The sequence below is a fragment of the Silurus aristotelis genome, assembly GCF_946808225.1.
Source record: "Silurus aristotelis genome assembly, chromosome: 6".
Classification (NCBI taxonomy): domain Eukaryota; kingdom Metazoa; phylum Chordata; class Actinopteri; order Siluriformes; family Siluridae; genus Silurus; species Silurus aristotelis.
The window spans coordinates 28465211-28473726 of NC_139579.1; positions in this window are offsets into that span (position 1 = coordinate 28465211).

Below are 8516 nucleotides of genomic sequence, written 5' to 3' on the forward strand. Positions count from 1 at the left end.
ATCAAATTAGGTTACTGTGTTACTGTGTGACTGCAATGTGACTAAACAAATAAACTAATTTAAGTTTAATAATCTTCTCATATTCTTTTAACTCAACACTGTCATCATACCAGTGGTAGACAAAGTACATAAAGCATGTACTTGAGTAAAAGTAGAGATACAGCAGGTAAAATATGACTCCAGTAAAAGTAAAATTGCTCCCTTTAAACTTTCACTTGAGTGAAGTTTTTAAATGTGCTCAAGTTTCCAAGTACTTTAATTTATTATGTTTATAATGTCTTATTATAATTTCTATCCCAAGTCTCTTGCTTAATCAACTCAGTTTATGTAAAAAAAACGTCAATGTTGTTCTTTGCACACCAATCTATTAATAGAATAATATTTATGAGTTAAACACTGATTAATATCTATTAAAATTATCAAAACCTTCTTTTCAACGACTTAAAAATATTCACACATATAAGGCCACAGGTGCTGTGGCAAGTTAAAGTTTCTTCAATCATTTATTACTCTCAAAATGTTAAATAAACCTCACCAAACCAAAAGACATCACCTTAACTAAAGGCAACCAAATCACTAAGTGCTGTTTAACTACAATCCAACTAGAATAGTTAGGTTGTCAAGTCAAGTTTATTTTTTATAGTGCTTTTCACAACAGACACTGCTCAAAGCAGCTTTACACAATTTTAACAGTTAAGGTGAATGATGTATATTTATCCCTGATGAGCAGCCATGGTGATTGTGGCAATGAAAAACTCCCTTTGATGTTTATGAGCAAAAAACCTTAAGAGGAACCAAAAGGGGAACCCATCCTTATTTGGGTTATATTAAGATTGTGATTATAGACTTTAAACAATACAGAACACTGAAGAGTGAGAACTAACATGAGCACTGCATTTAAGATTATGAGTAATGTCCTTCTTACAGTGTTATACAGTCATTTGAGATTATGGAACCAGGAGCAACTAGCAACTTATAAAATAGCTCAACATTTGCGATCATCACAGATCCTACACCAGCATAGGTTGCAATTGTTTTGTTTGCAAGCTACACACATTATGATACATTCAGTTGTTATTCAAGCTAAAATAAATATTGTTGCTCTATGCATAAAAGCATAGCAGGCAACACAGCGTAACCAAGTAACTAAGTGATATAGTTTATAGCGAATTTCATTAAATGCCTTAGCCTACAGCAGTGCTTCTCAGTTATTTTCTGTTACGCCTCCCCTAGGAAGAATTAAACATTTCGCCCCTAACAGCTCCTCTGCTATGTACTGGGGTTTCTTGCACTGAGTAATTTGGTACGCCACCTTATATGATGCTACCAATGCTCGCTGGTTTACTGAAGTAGCATTCACAAATCGGGATGATTGTTGGCAATATTCGGCACGTTTTCGCTGAAAAAACTAAAGCGGCTTATCAGCGTGATTGGGGTGTAATATCTTTAAGTTATGCTTTAATTTATTTGGCTTCATGCTGTCCGCTGCCAAAAATTTTTAGACATACTGGTCTTTCCTAATCTCCCACCGTAGTCACAGTGAAGCCAAGCGCTACATACGCTTCATCATATTTCCTCGTCTTAGCTTTCGGGAGACTTACATTTGTCTCATTATCTCCGTCTCTCTCTGCCTTTCTTTTCATCCCTGTTAAATATTTTTCCATTGTATTCATGGTAAGAGTTTGTTATCTGCACTTAATATCTCCTGCTCTGTTCTGTGTGGTCTTGTTCAGTGCAAAAAAACGCTACTCCCAGCAGCAAAAAAAAAGCATTGCACACGCGTCCCCCTGGCATTGCCCCGAGACCCCCTAGGGGAGCACGCCCCACTATTTGAGATGGACTGGCCTACACCATCCTCATAACGAGATGATAGAGATGCATACACACCTTTATATTTCACCTGTTTTCCTCTTTTTTTCTGAATTGGGTTCCTGAGAGTTTGGACCTTTTTTGTAATCCATCTGGTGTGATGTCACCCAACCCTCAAGTTTCTGAGTGTATGAGTGAAGGTACTTTTTTGGATGGTGGTTCCGGACCAGGTTCATTGCCCGAGACATGTTATAAAAATAGACACGACTGTGCAAATAAGTGGTATATAAATGTTTTTTTTTTTTTTTAAGTTGCATGTACACTCCTTGCTGTACAGTGTATATATAGTATTGAATACCAGTTTATCTTAATTCACTTGTAAGCATATAACAGTGGTAATACAAATAACATAACACTCAAGACAACAAACATTATGTGGATGGATGCTTTAGATGAGATATTGAAAAAAAGTTTACTCACATTTTCACCATATGATTCCACCATTACATTACAAATGCATTTACCCCAAAGATTTGTAAAGAAAACAGAACTGCTGCATGAATAGAACTACTTTGATATAATCAATATTAATTATAAATAAGGATGTATAAATACTATATATAAAACAAGCATAGACAGAAATATCTTGTGAATATAAACCTATTATTTATTTAATTTATTTAGGGACACACAGTCCATAAAACATGAAAATACAAAAAAACAAATAAAATAAAAATATATCACCCCCCTAAAAAAAAGGAGGATGCAGAAGAAAGACATAATCCACAATATCACATATTTACATACAAACTAATATGCCATATTCCATCATTATATGCTACATTACTTTCCGCATGCTGCTTTTTATGCCCCCGCTAAAATATGGCCATGGGTTTGTTTCGTAAGAACATCATTTTGCTTTTAGCTGGGTCTGCATCACTGGTGCCCAGGGGTGCTGCTAAGATTTTTAAGCCCCCTGGTTATTTGTTCTCTATTTTTACTAAATGTAACAAAAATCATTATCAGTAAGCATAACAATTATTGTGTATTTAGTAAGAGACAATGAAAAAGTGGATTTGAACAGTTTATTAAATTTAGTGAAATTATGCATACTGTATACAGTAAAGCATGTATACAGTAGTATGGTCTCTCTAGATTATAAGAGTAAATAATAAGTTCTATTTCTAACTTCGCTCGGTGTTTCACTATGGGAATCGCTTTGGGCCAACTACGGAAGCTCCTATGACACCACGTCTGTCTGTCATATCCAGTTTCCTGCTGGTTTCTCGCTAAACTGTTCATCGATCAGACCGTCATTTGGATTTTGCCACAGAACATGAAACCAGTCATAGGGGATCATGCTGAGTGACATTGCGAAATTCGTCCTATTCGGGTAACAAATTACTACGGTAGGGAAGTAGTGGCAACAAGATAACTAAGGGCTTCATGTGTAGCCCTGCGAACCTTTCGAAGGGCTAACTACACTGCAAAAATTGATAGACTAACGTGTTGTGACGAGTCTTGATTTCTCTGTACTCAGCAATGTCGACGGTCATCCCCCTGCCAAAGAGAATGAGTCAAAAATCAGGGAGGTTGCATCCACCCGTGTCCATCATCATGTGGAGCAACCATCTCAGGCAGGGGCCCTCTTTTTTTTTTTTTTTTTTTTTTTAGTATAAAGTACAAAGATGTCCTTATAACGGTACTAAGAGTATATTGTTTACATATTTCTAATTGTATTTTGTGTATGCACAGTACATGGCACACAGTAATGGATACTTGCACATTGAAATAATACTTCATTTTTTTCTATTCTACAGTCCATGTTTCAGGAATAAAACAAGTCATTAAAAAAAAAAACTATTGAAAGAAAATATGTATTGAACTTAACTGACAAACATGTCAAGACCCGATATCAATTATACAATGAGATGAAATAAACATTTAGTGTCACTTCTTTGAAGCTTCCTGGCTGGTTTGTTTAAAAGTAGTAGCTTTTTACTCAGTGTTAAATCTAACATATATCTCAATATATAAAGCTACTTAAAACTGCCAAAAGTGTTTCTGCGACGTTCCTTCCCATCTATGAACAGCTGAGCAAACATTTCCCTATTTATATTGTCAAAAATATATTATATTGTGTTAAAAGCCACATCTTTTCTCACCTGTAAAGTTTCTTGTGTGACATCCTGAATCTGCCCTGACAAACCTAGGCTGTCTGTTTCTTGCTCATTCTTGACAACACATAAAAACGTAAAATTAGTGCAATAATAAAAGAGCACCCCATAAAATAAAGATCGTTCCTATCAGCATACTGTAACGTTTCCCCTGTCATCCACCCTCATTCACCGGACTACATTTATACTCATCACCACTGTCTTCACTCATTGTCAGTTATCGACTTTACTAAGTTGTATGTATGTGTGATTTACCTGCTCCTAATTATTAAAATCTTTAATGTTACTATTCGTTGTTCTCGTCTCTCCGTGTACATACCGTGACACACAGAGTTAAACATGCTGTAAAATCTCAGTTCAACATTATCTTTATTCTTATTTGAAGGGTTTTGATAACACACTTGTTAAAACAAAAGACGTTATAAAAGAGTTTTAGGAAAATACACAGAAAAAAGTGAACGTTTTGTCCAACTTGCTAATTATTTACCAAGAGCAACAGTCAGAGTTACTAAACATTGTGCAACACAAATCGGCCAACATATGCCAACTTACACTGCTTGACTTTTTTGTAAGAAAGGAGTGTAGCGTTTTTGCCGCTTTGAGCTCATCGCATCCGAATGTTGGATCGCGGGGAACTAAACCCCCTGTGTAATCTACGCCCCTGCCTCTTTGTACCCTGGACTGTTTTTGGACTGTGTTTTTTGCCTTGCCCCCTTGCTCAGTCTGTTTTTGTTTCTTTCATTAAAGCCTGTTTTCTCCATAACCATGTGACATCCTGCATTTGGGTCCTCACTCACCTAGTCAGCCTCAAGAGTTTATGACAGAATGTATCCAGGCTGAACCTCCACCATATAGAATACAAGATGATCAGGTGATCTGGAATGGAGATGCTAGCAACCAAGATGTCATCGTAGTATACTAATAAAAAAAACAAGACTTTAGTGGATTTCTGCGTGGTGGTGTCAGGGTGCCAGCTTCACCTCTCCTAAACACCCCGCCCGCACGGAGTGGATCACCTTTCTACTACGTGCTGGCACCTGGCGCTCATTAACTCCAGGCATATATATACCTCTCATTTTCAACGTGCCTTTGTCTGTTCTCACAGCTTATGCTGTGTTATGTTAAACACACGACTGCTTGTTGCTCCTAAAACTCCAGCATCTTCAGAGATACAGTGTTGGTCGACGTCACAAATAAATGTTTGGTCTGCGTCAGGATCACCAATGTTTAATGTATTGTTTAATGATTTTAATTCATCTAATAAATTATAATAATGTACGTACCTTTAAGTACCATTGTTGAGTAACAGTGATTCACCAAAAGATGCATCTGCTTGCTGTGATATTAACTGTAAGCACCCACAACATGATATTGATTTGTGTTACTGGTATGATAATATTGTCATATTACTCTTTTTGCCTCAAGCAAGCCTTTTTACAGGACCAAGATGTCCAAAGCTAGGCCAGGTTGGAAGGAATACGTTGAAGGGCTCTATGCTGAGGCTAGAAGGGTTTTTAAAGCTCGGGTTGAGTCAGGGAAACATAAATATAGTCTCTTAATTGAATATAAGAAATGGGCAAACTTTAAATATTCCCTAAGTTTTATTAAGAGAATACAATGAGAGCAGACTCATTTGCAAGGAAACTGCAAAATAGTTATCAAAATTATTTCTTGGAAAAAAAAGATAATTGTAAAACATTTCTGCCAATGAATATCAATGGTGTCAGCAGTTCAAAGGACATTACCCAGCAAAAACATTATTATTATTCTTGCAACTTTGTTAAAAATAATCCCTTTGGTGTATGTAACAGTGAAAATAATGCCACAAGAAGTCTGTGATACAATTATGAAGTTAAAAGAAATTAATGCAAACAAAAAACCTGCTGAACATTAAAAAATATGACTCGATTAGCATCGATTATTACCTGCATATAACCTTGGCCAGTATTGTGTCCAAAGATTTTTAAAAGGATCCTGTCGCTCCTCTCAGATCTTAAACAAGTTGGAACAGTTTGTTCTGATCTCTGACAACCAGTTTGGTTTTATATCTAAACATGGCATGGATATGTGTATTTTTGCTTTAAAGGTGATTTTGGATATCTATATTTTTCTATGTGTTTTATAGATGCATCTAAAGCTTCTGATTGTGTAAATCATGGAAATGTATTTTGCATGTTACGCAACAGAGTGTTTTTTAAATCTTTAGTGAGATTTCTGGATTTTTGGTATGCTCACCAGTCAATGCATGCAAAATGGGGTAATCAAGTGTCTGCTCCATTCCATGTAATCATATGTTACTGATTAAAAAAAATAAAAGAAAGAAAAATAATGCACGGGGGAAAAAAAATCACATCTCAGAAACTACTGCACATGAGCATCACTTTTTACAATGCAGTTCAGAAGTTCTGACTCATTGCACATCAGGTGGATGTAAAATGCAAGAATGGTGCAGAGAAAATCAGAATATCAAATGGGAAAAGAAAAAGAGACCCCAAGACAGGGAAGTCAGCTAATCACCCAGTATAAAAAAAAAACATGGCCACTGTTTTAGCAGATATAAGTAGGCCCCTTTCTGGGAGCAGAATTCCTGTTGGTTGATGGAAAAAAATAAAGGCTTCAATGTTTTGCCCTGTTCAAGGAGCACCTTTTCTATGACCACTCTTTCTAGCGCATTGACAACGTGTAAGTTCACTCAGCTGCTAGGTGAATCTCACTAACCCCACCTTCTCTTTAGCAGTAGACAGCCATGGGGTAGTACATCTCTACATAGATGAGCCCCCAGTATATGCTCGGGCTCATTGGCTAGATCCAGTGAAACTGGGAGTTGCAAGGAAAAACATGGAAAACGCTATAATGCAGTCTTAGGGCATTACCTCTCCACATTGTACCCAAAGCAGATGGCGGCTGCCACCCCTGCAGGGATTATCGTCGATTTAATAATGTCACTATGCCAGACAAATACACAGTCTGTCAGGAGCGAGCAAAGGAAGCGAGAGCCAAATGACCAAAAAGCAGGATTTAATGAAGAGTAAACAGGTAGTAAACACACTCATAAAGTCCAACAGGAAACAATAACGGACGCCTGTAAGTTGGGAGTGAAGGGTTTAAGTAAGCAGGTGATAAATGAGAGCCAGGTGTGCCGCATTAGTAGGCAGGTGATGAGCTCCGGACGGGCGGGGCGCGCATAGGTGAGGAAGCAGGGAGCTCCCTGACACAGTCCCACACATTCAGGATTTTTCTGCCCGCCTGCTAGGATAAAGATTTTCTCAAAAGTGGACCTGATTCGAAAAAACCATCAGGTGGCATTCTACCACAAGAACATTCCAATGTTGGCTGTGATAATGCTGTTTGTCCTTTGTTAATTCCTGCAGATTCCCTTAGGCTTCAAAAATGCAGCACAAACTTTCCAGTGGATAATAGATTAAATATTATGAGGCCTTGATTTTTTTTATTAATATGACATCTTGGTTGCTAGCATCTCCATGAAGGAACACCTAGCTTATCTGCAATCCAAACCTCAGCCAGCACGGATTAATAATTAACCCTGCCAAGTGCAAATTTGGTTTGAATGCATTCTTGGCCATCGGATTATAAGCAATGGGGCATTACCCCTGCCATCCAAATTTGAAGCCATTTTTCCACTCCTCACAGTAGCAAAGCACTGCAGCAACTTTTCTGTATGGTAAATTTTTACCGGTGTTTCATTCCACAGGCAGCTGCACTCCTGCATCTTTTGTATGAGGCCATTAAAGGGAATAGCAGGAACAAGCAAATTACCTGGAAGGAGAAGATGACAATCATTGAAAGACACTAAACTTGCCTTAGCACAAGCAACTTTGCTGCCTCATCCGATTCTCAATGCCCCTATTGCTAACTGATGCTTCAGATTGTGCAGTGGATGCTGTACATGAACGGTTCGTGAACTGTGTTTGGAAACCATTGTGTTTGGAGGGACATGTTTTCACAGACTTTATGGATGACAAACCCTTGCTTCTTTCCATGTCTAGAGTGTCTGAGCCCTGGTCAGCATGACAACAACGTCACTTGGTTCACAACAGACATTAGGTACATTGAAGTGTAACATCTGGTGGGTGTCTCAGGCCATTCTTTTTAACCCTTGACATCTGCTTTTCAATCAAAGGATGAGCACCATGGCTTACACTTTTATTGAGAGTTTGTATACCACAGTGTCATACCCTCTGCGGAAGACATGAAGCAGGACCAACCCTGACCTCTCCAAAGCAGCATTCAACTGATAACCCAAGCCAGTCTCTATACCTTACACACACACACGCACACACACAAACACACACCACCCCGAAAGCAAGATAACCCCCTGGCCTCTCTGGTTGAATTCACAGGGACCCTCAAACCATAAAACAATACACACTCGGAACTCGGCCCCAGTACTTCTGTTTGTGACACACACACACATATACAGACATGCACACACACCAAAAGCGAGCATTCTTTTCTTTTATTAATTAACTAATAAATAGAATGTCCTACTTCACATGACACAAACATACA